Source organism: Haliaeetus leucocephalus, unplaced genomic scaffold (assembly GCF_000737465.1).
Source record: "Haliaeetus leucocephalus isolate CR32 unplaced genomic scaffold, Haliaeetus_leucocephalus-4.0 Scaffold0, whole genome shotgun sequence".
NCBI lineage: Eukaryota > Metazoa > Chordata > Aves > Accipitriformes > Accipitridae > Haliaeetus > Haliaeetus leucocephalus.
Window position 1 is genome coordinate 14,271,832 of NW_010972436.1, and position 15,654 is coordinate 14,287,485.

The following is a 15,654-nucleotide window of genomic DNA, read 5'->3' on the forward strand; positions in this document are numbered from 1 at the left end:
GCGCCTCCGGCAGCCAGGCGGCACCCCCTGCCCCCGCGGCGGCACCTGCCCGCCGGGCCCGGTCCGTCCCTGCATGGCGGAACCAGGTTCGCCTTCGTGCTAAACGAAGGAGAAACACCGGCACCTCCCTGGAAAGGTGAGGAGCAGCAGCAAGAACCGGCCGCCTCCACAACAGGACTTCCAGCCTGTTTCTCCGAGGCCTTCAGAAACTTGGTCCGGTCGCGAAGTGCAGACACGTGAACTAGTTTAACCCTTGCCTGGATTCGAGCTGCCAGTTACCCACTCGGGCGAGCTCACTGCAGGCAAAGGTTAGGACTAATTTGAGCATGACTCATTAGGTAAGCTCGTTTACATCTCAATGGTTCGATTAAATTGGTGCAGTATTCCGCTGTAAGCAACGGATAGGAAATTTAGAGTCTCGCTTGTCTCCATAATGTCTCCACGCACCGCCCCAGGTCATCCCAGCGCAGCCATAAAAACATCAAAACCCGTTTGTGTTCTAGTTAAGGAACACTTCACATGCTTAGGTATGTTATGTTCTTGCATTAGGTTGTAATGTAGTTCTAGTTCTATAGTGGAATCACAAATCAACCCACCTTCTTGAAGTTATGTTTGTTTTCATTAAAAAGCGTGCAAAAACTGTGTTCTGTTTGAATTTAAGTATCCTTCCACTTCTAAAGCAAAACATTGTAGTTTTGTGCTGTTACATGAGAATTACTCCTGGGAAATAGAACTTTCAGAAATAGGACATAAACGTAGCAAAATCATTAGAACAGCCTTGGTTTGCTTAGTAATTTTTAAAATCTGATCTCTCTATAAGAGAAGGAAAAGCCATTTTTTTTAATCACATCACCTCTTTAATAATGATACCACCATCCTCAACCTTAAACAGCTCCTAGCCAAGGGATGAAATATTGCTAGATGCAGTTCAGTTGTTAACAGCAGTTTCAAGCCAACGATTTGCATGTCTGACTTCCCCATAGGTCTCCCAAACTGTTTCACCTGCAAGTCATTTAGCTTCACAACCTCCTTGGGACAGGAAATTCTATCTGTATTGCAAACGGGTAATGCAGTGGAAGACAGCTGCTAGGAAGAATGAGACTTTTTTTTTTTTTTTTTTTAAGGGAAGGTTGGGTTTTTGTTTGTTTGTTTTGTTGGGTTTTTTTGAAAAGGAGAATGGCATGAACTAAGGAATATCATTGTATTAATTTGTATTTCAGTAGTTACATCAGAACCAAATGTTTAAAAAAAAAGCATATAGCTTTTTATGCTAGTTTGAAAGCTTAAAGCACACACTCGCTAGAAACAGTAATCCTAAAGTAATCCTAAAGTAAATTGCACATAAGACATCTACAGAGTTTTCCACAAATACTGAATAATTTAGTTTATCCAACTAGCAGACAGATAAGGTGATGACAAAAAAAAAAATAGCAATACGCTATCATAGATTGGCTTTGACCTAAAACACTAAATGAAAATGAAATGCCTGGCAGCTAAGCAAAAAATAAGGCCATTAAATATAACTCCCCACTTCTACTGATGAAAGAAAACCAATACATAATGAAAAGCGAAGTATAGAAAATATCCTGAACTATAAAGAAAGAATATTCAAGTTTAAACTTATCCCTAACTGACCTTTGAATTTCTAACCCTACCACAGGCTTGAGAAAAGTGCAGAACAAGCAGAATGGACAATAGCATTTGGATACCAACAGGACAGTATGCATTAAGAAAGAGGTTTGGCCTGAAACTCTTGGACTCATCAGCTTTTAATGTTTTGCCAATAAAATAGATTGCATTTAACTATTTTGTAGCAGAAGTTGATTAGCCCTCAAAATTGCCTAAATTAATTTGCTAGTAAGATGAAAAGTGATATTTGAAAACAGTGCGACATCAGCCCTAATTTTTGTTCTGTAAAGGTGATAACAGGAAAAAATATAGAACATGAACAGACTGATGTTTCTATTTTACCTTCCTTTCAGTTAGGATATGCAGATATATTTTAAGTTTTGGCATTTTGTAGCATTTACCAAAATGCTAACATTACATTTGTAGACATCAGTGCTGCACTATGACAGTAGTTAATGTTAAATTGGTATGTTTTGCAATATGACCAAAATACTCTTTGCCAGCTCTCAGTAAAAGATCAGTAAGTGTAAACTCATTTCTTGTACCAAAGTGCTATGTGTCCATTTTAAAAACTGAAATTTAATGAACTGTAAGGTAAATGAAATATAACAAATACGGCATTTTGAACTGCTGTTCTTTTTTTTTTTGTACGAACCACTGAAATTAGATCTTTAACACTGGAGGCATTTCTTTAAGGCTCCATCTTTTTATGATCTCTTCTTTCTTAAGGAATACTTAATTAAAAGAAGAAGCTTTACTAAAATGAAAGAACTTGGTACATCAGCTATGTAGGTGGTAAATATAACCATTTCAATATACATTCAAAAGTACTAAATTCAGACTGAGCGTTAAGGGTGAAGATCCAACAACTTGGTCCATACGGCTACAGAAAGGGGTCTCCTGTCCTATCATCTAACTCAGGTTTGTGAAGCCCAAAAACTTAACTTGCTATTTTGGTTTGCAACTTCTATGTACCATTTGACAAGTTTTTACACATTTTAGTATTTACTTAATTTTGTGGCTTAAAACCTCTCCGAGTTAAAGAAAGACTTTCAGTAGTTTCTTTAAGCATGTGTTGTAGACTTCTGAACATGGGTTTAATATTGTCTCCCATTCTAAGAGCAATCATTGATTCTAGTCAAAAAATAGCTATATGCATAAAGGACATATAGGTTAAACTGTGTGTCATTTTTGGTGCTTTCTGGAATCAAGCAACTCTATATTTTAAGGATATAAAATTCTAGGAGATGGTTGTTCAACTTCTAAACCCCCCTTTTTAAATAATTTTTTTTTAATATTAGGAGTTTATCTCCAATTAAGTACATTATATAAAGGCAAGTATAAAATAAAAGGAGCTAAAGATTGAAATAAAGTATAATACAAAGGCTGGTATTGCATATATGAGTTTTCTATTGTTCTACTTTTAAGGAAAGCCTGTTTATTTGAGAAAATAAATATCCACAGCAATACATAGTATTAACAGTGACCATTTGATGTCATTCCACTCTCCAGCCTCATTGGAAGAGGGGGTTTGTTTGGTTTTGGTTTTTTAAGCTTTCTTCCTTCCTTCCCCTCCCCCCCCAAAATAATGATACACTGAAATCCAGAGTCAAACTAGGGTTACAAACCACATACATTTGTCTCCTTACATACATTCATTTTCTCTAGCCATACTTTTCTTGTACCTACTTAAAACTGTAGCAGACAACAACTAAAAGCAGAACACATTAAAGGTAGGACATGTTTCTTATTTGCCAACCATTTAAAAATATTGCTTACATACAGAAGATAATACAGTATTTTCATAAATTACGGAATATGCTGAGTACACTAAACTATACACTAACTTGCATATCCATAACTATTTGCAATTTTTAATTTTTCTCACTCTGGGACTACTTTACACCCTGCTTCTACTATTGTAGAGCTCACTAAGTCATCATTTATTTATACAGCAATTTTGTTGACCTGTTTTTTGCCTTTTATCTCCATAAATGCTGACTACTCTGAACTGATAAAAAGGTATCATTGGTCATCTTTTTCCCACTTTCAATAATCAAGCATTAAGAAATGACACATTATGAAGTTACCATACTTGGGTTTCTTTCCAGAATTAATTACCCTTAGGGGTATTTGGAAAGATAGAGGTGGCTCTTTTGTTCTGTAGTAAGTTATTATGGATTCTGTATGTATATTCCTGTTTTACATTTGCTACTGATGCTTCTGTTCAAGTTTTCTTCTTAGCTATCTTTTTTGGAATGTTTTATAACACTACAGATAGCTATATTGTTTTAAATCATGAGCTACCTGGAGTTTTGATTAAAGCAAGATAAATGTAGGCAAATATGACACTAGGTGTTCTTCATTATTTTATAAAATGTCAAATTACAGTAGTAAGTAGATGCATATAGAAATTATCTTAACAGCATGAAGATTTCAACCATAAATGAACTGATGTAATTCATAGTGAATTTCACCTTATTTGCTGGTGTCAGCTGTCTGTTTTAAAAGAGATAACGGAACCGTCAAATATACTTAAAGAGTTCAGACACCATATTACAAAACTGGTGTAGAACAACTTTGTGATAACTTCTGCCTTTTTTTTTTTTTAAATATAATGTAGTGTTTCATAGCTTTGGTATCTCAAAGAATGGTGTGATATGTTCACTTAGCTATTTTAGGTGTTCATGGTTGAGATGCAATAGGTACAAAGCTTGTTTGAAGTTCTTTCTGAATCATAATTTGAGTAGTGATCAAATAAATGGCTTCCTCAATTCTTGTCTCAATGAGGGGAAAGTGATCTGTCTTTTATATACATATGAATTTTTGTTTCTGTAGTGAACAGGTAGGTAGGTATATGTACTGTACGGCCAAATCTGCTAGTTACCTTTTATTTTTGTAAGCACTTCCAGTTTACACTGCAGAATGCCAAACAGAGATGAAAAAGTATAATACTGCATTTAATCTCCTATTTCTGTTACCATTCAACAGAATGTAAGTAAACATAATCCTTTAGATTCCAAAGATGACTAAAAAATTTTTAATTTGGAGATATAAACAAGAGGTAAAACAAGAAGCTTGGAAATGTTAAACATGAGTATGTGATTTTTCCACTATAAAACCAATGATTGCTGTTCTCATGAGCAGTATCTTACTAGAAATGACAAGAAAAGCAGCATTACAAAACTAGTTGTGTCGTTAACATTCAGAACAGAAACACAGAAATTGGCTTTCCTAAAAAAAATGTGAAGTTTTAACACTTTGTTGCAAGTGGCCGTACTTAAAACTGGATAAGGCGTTACCATGTGATCAATGGGTTTCACATTTTAAAACTACATGCAGGAAATCACAAGACAACATTATTTTGCATTAGGTAATGCTAACAAAACCAAGATAGGCTGAAATGAACTATAGTTCTGTCATTTCTCAGGCTCTCCTGAGAGACTATCACTGTAATGTGTTGCCTTTGTTAACAATTGCGGTCCCGCTTTCTGCCCTGCTGTTCGTTCTTTCTCATTTGTATCAGCACCGCTGCTTGGGAAGCTGCACTGAGTACCAAGTGGGAATCTGATCAGATACTTTAACAACTCAGCAAAAAACCCAACTACATAAATCAGAAGAAAAGATCCATGTTAGAAGTTATATTCCCCCACTAGCTACAGTTTACTGCCACTGCCTCTTCTTCGGATGATCCAGTTTGTGAAGGCTACAGAATACAGTAGTCTGGAATGATAAAACCTGTGCAAAAAGGATTTGAAAATTATAAAACTGTATATGCAATTTAATTCGCACTCAAAACAGTAACACACTGTCATATGCTATATTTGAAAACCTTTGCCTACAAGACTAGTGTCTGAACTAGGCTATAATTGAAGGATTTCTTATTTTCTTGCAGACTAATTACATATCACTATGTATGGGTGGGGTTTTACAGTTTCAAGTACATATATAACAGGCAACATTTTTCCACATGAGTGAAAGGAGTTAGATGCCAATTTAATGGTGTAATCTCATTTAGGGAATGTGTTGTCAGCCATACATATTCAAAAGTAGAGTCCAGCATCCTCAGGGAAACTAAGCTGAACCTGAAAGGTGTTATGCCACTGAGCTATATCCAAAAGAGAAGAAAAAGCCACTAGCCAGCAATTCTCTTCCTGAGAAGAAACAAAGCTAAGAAAGGAGCAGTGAAAGCTATTATCACATTTCTACTTTTGCAGCTATAGCTATGCTCTTCAGGATGGTGGAGGCAGTTGCCTCCATAGGAGGAGGAGAGAGACTGCGAGAGGAACAAATGGTTTAGGATTATTATCACAGACTCAACATTTGTCCTGACATCACCTGTACAGATAGAGCCCATTTTAACATTCTCTTGCCTAAAATGTATCTGAAAGCACAAAGGGTTTGTGGGAGTTTTTTAGTGGTGTCAGAAAGGAATTAGCTTCCTTTATATGGCTTGTTCAGGAGACTTAAGTTTTTATGTGTGTAGGGAAAACACATAACTGTGGAAGCAGTTATTCTGTTAGATATAGCAGTGGTGAAAAGACAAAAACTACGCTGAGACTCTTCTGTATTGAAAGATAACTTCCCCTGTTTAAGTTTTAATGGATACAGAATAAAATTGTAAGGGTTAAAAGATAAGTGATTTATGACTTTCTCCTTTACTCTTTCATTCCATAATATGTATTCCCTTCAAAATATTACGCTAGGCACACCTTGAATTCTTGCTTTAGTCACCTTCTCCAGCAACTTATTTCACAAAATAGTTTTTTAGGATTATGTAATAAGACAAAGTTTTAAAATGTAACCTGTTCGCAAAGTTGTTTGTTTTTTGGGTTCTTTTTTTGTTTTTTTTTTTAAAAAAAGGAGGAAAAAAAATCAAAAAGTGTCTGACTTTATGCTCCGGGTTTTTTTAAAAAACCTTTGATCCAAAAAATTTTGTATTCTGAAATACAAAACAATAATAATATTAAAAACACAATTTATTCTTCTTTCATGCTAATTACTCTAAAACATTATGGTAAATAAAATCCGAGCTGGGCAGACAGGCTAGCCACCTCTTAATTAGGCATGGACTTCTGCAAACATCGGTTTATAACACATGAATAATTTCTGAGTCAAGTGAAGTTAATCACATGATCATGTATTTCCACTAGAAGAGCTAACAGAAGGGGAAAAAAAACCCCAAAACAAAACAAAAAAGCAAACAAAACCCCAAACAAACAAAACCGCCCAAACCAACCAAATACAAAAGCCCCACCTTCTTTTGCCAACACAACTGCTAATTCTTTAATCAAAGAGCTAAGTATAGACTACTTTGATACTCTGCATAGGATAAGGTGAAAGGCTAAAAGTGTAAAACAGAAGTAGAGAAATTATGGTTGTACATAGGTCTGATGGTAGGCACAGTGTTGCACACTGTCCTGAATCCTTCAATTGACCATTAAGTTAAAAACAAACAAACCAGAAAAAAACCACCACAAACACACACACCCCCCACACCACTACATGAAGCTTAGGCTGCCACAGTGTTCAAACACCAACCCAGGACCCAGGATAAGGGGAGTATACCGGGGACAAGCTACATTGCTTTGCATAACTTTAGAAAGTTTACTACTACACTGTTAATTGCATGGCTCTGTATATGTGCAAATGTGTAACAAATTCAATCCAGGTAAACTCTTATGGTCTAACTTTTTGTTTTTAAAATAAATAATTTACTTTAATACCTTACACTCCTAAGATAGAAATCCTATCTCGCAAGTCAATCTATGAAAATTGTTTCAAGTGCTTGAGAGCTTCTGGATAGTACAATCAAGTATTTGCAGAACTTCAGAATTACATTGCTGATGTTAAATGATGTGAAGTTATAGTCTGGTATCTACTCTATCATGTCAAATGCTTTAAACTGCAGTTCCTGAATCAGAATGAAAGTAGTGTATCTGCTTGCCTCAGACAATTCAGGAAAACATTGATTTATACCTAGATAAGAATTAGCTAGGCTTCAGAAGTCTTTTGGTGCAGGAAAGTATACTTGCATCTTGGAATGAAGAGGCATTTCCTAATGCGTATGTTTAGATTGGAGTGGAGGTGGGGGGTGGCCAAGCTTTTTTTTTTTTTTTTTTTTAATGTTAATAGTATCTACCTACATACCTACAGTATGACTAAAACCTCATTAATTCCAGATCAAATTAATAGGATTGTGTTATTAAGTACCTAATACAGGTTATACCATCTTTACTTAAGATAAATACATTTCTCCAAAGAAAGAAAAACCCCACAGATAACTCAGCTTTTGGATTTCAAAAGTCTGATGTTATTAATTTGCAAGAACACAAAAATTCTTTCAATCTCAGATGTGGATTCCTTTACACTATACACTGTAGTTTGATTTAAACTTTTAAATTAAGGATGAGACAGCATTATAAAGATATTGTTTGTCTTCTGGGATACAAACTATAGTCACAATCATATTTATAATTAAACATTTATATACTCACTTCAGAAAGCTCAAATTAATAACACTGTATTAGGAAAAAAGCTATGTTTGAATATCTATACCCAGCAGAGGAGGCTAGATCTGAATACAAAACTGATCTGATAAGACTGTTTTGAGATATATATATATATCTTTACATGATAGCATCAGAGGCATAAAAATAGAGAACTCTGATAGGGTTAACCTGGAGAAAATAGATTTTCAGAGGTTTTTTTAACATTTAGAGAATGCAAAAAAACTCATGGAAGTTGGGCAAATGTTGAGAGGGCAAGTGTTTTGGTTTAGATGGAAATATGAAGTTGCCCTGACAAGAAAGACAGAGAAATCATATTAGATTATTTTCTCTATGTTGCTAATGTAGGTGGGCTCAGAAAACCGAAGCTGATGTGGTATCATTGCCATTTTCTTCTCCCCCTCACCCAGTGAAAACCCTAAGTCTGCTCTAAGGGCAACCTGAGAAACACAACCAAGTGAAAAGTAGTTTTCTCAAATCATTTAGAGTCCAAGCAGTTAAGGCTTTCACCCCCTCACCAATACAGACACTCCATTCTCATTCTCTTATTAAATAATGTGTTAGTTTTACAGTTGTTTGACACTCTGTTGATCTGTCCAACAGAAGACGACAGGCCACTATCGTTAACACAGGGGCCTGTGCATGAGCCAGGTACTGGTCACAAGTGCCAAGTCTGCTGAACTTCATCTGATCTGTAAGCAACTAAAGAAGGGTGTTAGCACAAATGGACATGACCTAATAAAAAAAAAGGGGGGGGGGGGGGGGAGAACATAGAAGATAGGAAGGAAAACAGTTTCTTACATTAAAGTTGCTCATCTGAAAGTCTGCTTGACTAGAGCTTCCAAGTCCCACAGAGTCCTGTGATACCCAATTTTTAGCTTGGAAATTGATTCAGAGTTAACAAAAGAAATCAGAATACTTTCTTACTGAATCTTCATTCATTATGTGATTATAAATGGATATGGGCCAAACAGAATGTGTGTATGCAGAGTCATCAGATATAAGTTTTTTCCTCTCTGTTATACAGCATGGCTTCTCCTTAAAAGATGCTGGTTGTGGTACTTTTCTTGGATTGTGAATACACGATCGCATTGTCTAAAAGCACCAAGATATTCTGTCTTGTATGGATAAAACCATCAGAAATAACATAACTGCTCCGCATCATAACATTTGAAATTAAATTTTAAATTTTCTTAAGAAAAAACTCTCTGAACAAATTCAGCCAGGTAACATGCCCTATCTAAAAGCTGTCAGGTAAAAGGACCCTTTGAAGAAATTATCCTTTTAGTCATCAGGTTATGGCAACACCAAAATTCCTAGTAAACAGATATAGGACCTAAGGGATGCCTATAATGCTGGAAGGCCCAGATCCAAGTCACCTAGTTTTTTAGCCTGTTTGAACAAACATGGAAGACTCTCTCTTATTTGTGTTAATGAATATTCAAGATGCACACACCTGTGAGGCCAGGCAGGTCTTGTTTCCATTTAGCAAGTTTCTTAAAGCTCTGAAGGGGTGCGAGGATTAAGAGCTAACTTTTCATTACCTAAATCATGCACGAGTCAGTATAAGCAAACACTGCAGCATGGGCTTTATCTGTTTGAGGACATTCACATCCAAGCTATTCGTACTAGGCAGATGGAGATCTGGTCAGGATACCCAGTGAAGTTTAAAATTTGGTTCATATTGCAGCAGAAATCCAAAATATGCGGGGTTTTTTGTTGGGGTCTTTTTGTTGTTTGTTTTTTTAAAGATGTGATTTATTTGACCTGTTTCTTTTCAATGACTAAGGATTACAGATTTAACAATATCCATCTAAAGTTAGGTGAAGCAAGTTGTACATTAAGTGTTTACAAGACAGTGATTCCAATTTACTCAGAAGCATAGCTTACTTATCTATTGAGGCATGAGTTAACACCACCTTACACGCTCATTACTTAAATATCTAACCATACACTTGTAAAAAAATCAAAATGTAACCTGACAAAAAGAAGACTGCTCTAGGAGGAACAAGTCCTTGGTTCTGCTCACTGTTCCTAGGGCTTCCTACATTTCACATTTAAACATTATTGAGTAAAATCCATGAAGCAGCCCTGGGAGCAGGGATGAGATCCAGCCCACCTCTTTCCCTCTTCCTCAGGGAACTCCAGTGCTCAACACATTGTAAAATCTAACTCCTCCTTTTCCCTTTTCCTAGCAAAAGTGATCCAGAACATCTTCAACAACAGAAAATGGAGACTCAGCATCCCACCATTTGAAACCATTTGCTCCAGGTTTGAATTTCCACAGACTGCAGAAGGCCCAGCATTTAGAGCTCTTGCTCTTTTTTACTGGTGCTCAAACCAACAGACATTGGCATCCGAAAATACTGTTTTCTATTGTATGTCTCTGAGCAACTTTCCATTTACCATCTGGGACCTCCATAACAGCATCTCAACTCCTTGCACAACTAGTGAAGACTAGTACTCACATGTTATTTGGCAATTCCCTTCTCTCTCTGTTGTTTATACAGGTGGATAAGCAGAAAGAATAATTTTTCGCAAATGTACTTACTTTTTAAGCACTGCAATGCCTACTTTAAGGGCCAAATTCTGACCACCATTTTTAGGCTCTAGCTATTTTCAGTAGGGAATTTATGAACAAAACTTCCTATTAAGGAAATCTGGGTGTTATCTTGGTCCTGGGGCCAAAGGACAGTCCAGTGGTAACAAGATATACTGGAAACATGACTTAGCTAAGCATCTAAAGAAGCCCATGGAAGCTGAAGCCACTGGTATGCAGTCATATGTGTCCAAGGCATACTTTGTTACTCACAACAGCAAGTCAGAGAAATTCTGTTTCAAAGGACCAATAATTCCACACCCCACACATTTATTAAAACATTTAAAATCTAGGATTGTCTCAAAGATTTGGACCTCTTCACTACAACATGAATTAACTTCTTGAGCTATTTGATAGAAGAGGAAAAATATGAAGAATGCTAAAAGGTGGAAGGATGCGCTAGCCATACCAGTTTCTTCTGGCATATAGGAGGTAGAGCAGATTATTTCATAACACTGAAAAGCCATGCAAATACCAGTCTGGAAGAGGTGTGGAGGGACCCAGCTTTCTAGAAGATGAGAGTCTGAAGCAAGCAAGAAATATATCATCCTTTGTTCACAGCTGGGAAACAGGTGACCCTTGAAGCAAATTTTTAAAAAATTATTCATTGCCATAACTTGATGCTGACATGTATGATGTGGAGTAGTACAGATAGCAAAGGCATGAAATAAGAAAGGTAAGAAACAAGACTATGTCACAAGGTTTGGAACATAAAGATACCTTCCCCCCACTCCTGCAACCTTGTTGAGTGTTGAATCAAGGAAACAATGAATATTTTAGAACACACAAAAGAGAACAGCCATGAGCCCCAGCCACCAAGGTATGTTATCACCATAGTAAAATAGAGAACACAGTGATATATGAGTCAGTGAAGCAGGAGTTATGGCTTTTACTTGAACCAAGTCCCAAACAATGTTCTTTTATACCACTAGCACACATCTGGGGAACTGTCTTCACATTATTATTGGCTAACTTTGGAAGCTGATTAAATCTGCCTGGGATCTACACATCTGCACTTCTATGACAATTTTAGACAGCAGCCATCTTCACCCCATGCCTCTTACTTGAGTATGTAATACTAGTAATATTGGTAGGACAATGTCATGAAGGCACACAGAACAATTTGGTCACCCAGCATGAGTTAAGATCTTGGAAAAGGTTATTTGATTTACAGTAGGATGCTATACTTCAAATAGTTTTAAGCCAGGATAGCCAAATATCTTCAAAAGGTGTATGGAGTCTATACAGAGTTTCTAGGTAAAGGGGAAACTGTATTAGGAGAAAAATATATTATTTTTGCCATCTTAGAAAGGGAGGGATGTATAAGGGACAAAATTAAGAAACCCACCAAGAAAAAACAAAAAGAAAGAAAAAAATAATCCCTTATGTTTTAGATGCTGGTATTCCACAGACAGGCTTTTCAGAAGGAGCAGCGTGGGCAAAACAATTAAGACAGAGCCACCCCTCAGTAATGACGCTTCCAGCATTTCTGCAGAAGATGCTGGAGGTAAATTAGTTGCTCTTTAGCTTCTAGAGGATGCTAAATCTTAGTCAATTCTTATTCCTTATTGGCAACACTTCTGCTGGGAATTATTTCTTGTTCAACAATGGCTCAACAAGGAAGCAGGAGAGAAGTGAGGAAACTGCTGAATTGCAAAACATCAGCACTTCACTCCTCTTGCCTTATGACTTCTTGGTAGGAGTGAGAACAGGCACTTTCATCAGATGCAGCATCAAAGTTGCAAAACCATAACCAATGTTTAAGAGCAGCCCCAAGTGAGTGGGAGAAAGAAGAGCAAGTATGAAGCAAGTTTCTATTCAGCATTCATGTTCTTGCTGACTTCACTGAGCTCCTCTGAGCAGCAAGATCACTAGCAATCAGTTCATTCCTAGCCTGCGTGCGCAGGCTGCAGTCACAAGAAATCATTACTTTCATAGTCCAGGATGACAAGAAGAGCAGAAGCATGAAATTACCTTCAGCAGTTTATCATTTGCTCAGTACTGTTGTCCATGGATGAGCAAACTGAACATTGGTCTACATGATGTAAAGAAGAAAATGAAAGTTCTATCAGAATTGCTCAGATGTAAATAACCCAGTGATTCTTTAAGATTTATAATTACTGTAATAGATTCAACAACAACTGGCTCTACTTCCATTGGCATAACCCAAAATGCCAACCTTGTGACCTAATGATCAGGTCTCAGAGACGGAAGAGATCTAAGATCCACGCTTTCTAAGAGGGTCCATATCTTGATACTTGTCCTCAAGACCCAGTTGTACCAGGAGACCGAAGATGTAATGGTCATATTGTACTGTCATAGGCCAACAGGACTCTACGCTGCAGCCAAGACTTCATGAAAGCAGATCTTGTCTGACAGAGGAGAGATGAAAAAAAGCTGACTGCTCTCTTGGATGTAGATGTCTCTTACTGGAAGAAGGTTACAAGACATATTTACCTAAGACAGAAATAAATTTCATCTTCCTTTTAAAAAAAAAAAAGAAAAAAAGAAAAAGATCTCATGGCAGAGATCTACCTGAAGTTGTGTATCAGTTTCTATAAACCTAAATAATTTACTGAGCAAACTTCCTTTAATAACAAAATCTAAATGCATTTTTGAAGATTCAAATGCTCATGAGAAGTTTACAGACTGTTTCAAACTGTCTAGTATTTGTCAAATTTATTCTTCGAAAATAATGAAGACATTGAAATGTAAAATAGATGCAAAGGTCTCTCAAATCGTCAGCTTCATATCACTCCAAAATAATAGGCACATGGATTCCTTAAAAATGTGTGAAATTTAATGTTAAACTTACTCCTGAACCTGTTGAGTTTTCTAATATATGCTCTGATCATAGGCTTGACTATGTCTTCCCACCCATCTTCTTAGAACATTAATCACTTCCGTTTTCTTAAACACCTAATATGGATGTTAGCAGAAAGCCTTCTAAAACATTTGCATGTAGAACCGAGGTGATCTGTAGGTTGTAACAAAAGAAAACAAACACACACTAATATATATTTATAAATACATGTAAAATGCATGCTCCACTTAGCAACAGGAAAGAAAAAACCCACCCACCTCAGGTGAATCCTGTAACAATCTGAAGGCTTAGGTTAGGTTTTCCCTTCTTTACAATCCCACCTTCACACACAATCCAAACTCCTACGGACCTCAGCAAGAAATTTGCATATGCAAGCACACAAGCAAAAGGAACCTTATGGTTTACTAACCAGTGGTGAATATAACCTTTAACTTCACAACAAGCAAACAATGGACTAGTTGCACAATAAATGTCCACCAAAGCCTTCCATATTGTATGCAAAAATAATTTTAAAACCTTTCATCCGCAGCCACTGTAAAATCATTTTGGGGGTGGGACCGAAAATCTCATTACTGAAGAAAACTGGTCTCTAGGTACAGGATTGGGGGAAAAAAAAAAAAAAATCTGCTTCATTACACAAACCAGCGAAAGGGTGAGGTCATGCCTGTTCCGGGCCATAGTTCATGCAACACTACAATTTTTCAAAGGTACAATTTAATTGTCTTTCTAACTAATCTGCGATTACTTTTGATACAGAGAAAAGGAAAAGATACAATAGATCAAACCGTGCCCCACCTTTCTCTCCCCCCCCGCCCCCCCGGCCCCCTCCCCCTTCGGAGCCAGGGACACAAATTGTTTCGGAGCCCCACAGCGCCACCAACACAGCCCAATGCAAAACAAAAAAGATCTCCCACCGTGTGAAAAAAAAAAATGCGCCTAGAAAAATGCCAAAAATTACAAAATGTCTCCCAAATGAACCTTCCTGGAGGAAAAAGAACAAACCAACCACCCACCCCTCTCCCCCCTCAAAAAAACCCCCAGACATCTAGATGAAGTGTGGTGAAATAAGAACATTTATATAACTAATGCTTTAAGCTAATTGCCACAAGAGCGCTAATTTGCAAATAAAAAGGTCACTGTTTAGTAAGAGACATAACTTAATATAAAGCCTGTTATGTCAATCTCCACCTTCACCATACCAAGGGCAGTTTTCCCCCGTACTTTAGACCAAAGTAATCCATCAAGAGCCATCACAAATGGCATTGTAAACTCTTTTAGCCACGACCAGACCTTGTAGCAGCAACACAATATGCTTCTTCACATACTAGAGCTGCATTATATTTATAAAGACAGTCACATATTTGGTCCTGGCTCCGTTTATTACTCGGTAAAGAACCCCCCCCCCCCAAACAAAAAGCCAGAACCAAAAAACCCCCAAGTCAATCTGGAAAATATCCGAGTTCTTATACTCTTAAATTGAACTTAAATTGCTGTTAAGCTTCGCGTGTATGAAATTTTAAAGAGGAAACAAAACTGACTTCAGCAATTGTCGATATTAAGGAGAGACATCGTTGGGTGGGATACACACGAGATCAAGGCTAAGAAAAATACAAGGCGACGTTTTGTTCATCCACACAAGGAAACCCCTCCACAGCACCAACACACGCCAAAAACCGCAGCGACGAATATTTTTGGTGAAAACCACAAAACTTACCTTCGGAGAAGGCAGTCCTTGCAAAACGGCTGCAACAATATGGACCGCATATTCGCTCTCCTACAGCCAGCCACCTCCATGCTGCAAAGGGCTCCCCGAACATCCTTAAAATATTTCGCAAATGCAAAAAGTGAGACTTTTCTTTCTTTTTTTTTTTTCCTTCTCTCTCTTTTTTTTCCTCCCCCCCCCCGCTCCCCGTCACCCCCGCCAGGCTCGCCGGGCGAGGAAGGAGGCGGCTTCCCCGAGGGTCTGCGGGCGATGCCGGCGGGCGGCCGGCAGCCGGGGCGGGGGAGCCCGGCGCCGCCGGGGTCACAACTTTGCCAGGGCCGGCGGCGGCTGGATGGGCTCCGCGGGCAGCGGCCCCCCCGCCCCTCCGCGC

The 15,654-nt window shown here is 37.7% G+C and overlaps 1 protein-coding gene across 1 annotated transcript in view; it reads right to left on the minus strand.

Annotated features, from left to right (window-relative positions):
- The window catches only part of EPC1 (enhancer of polycomb homolog 1 (Drosophila)), a 71,163-nt gene that overhangs the window by 54,915 nt on the left and 594 nt on the right, over positions 1 to 15,654 (minus strand). The window contains exon 2 of the mRNA XM_010585230.1: positions 15,276 to 15,379. The gene's annotated coding sequence lies outside the window, so the exon portion shown is untranslated. The remainder of the gene's footprint in view (positions 1 to 15,275; positions 15,380 to 15,654) is intronic.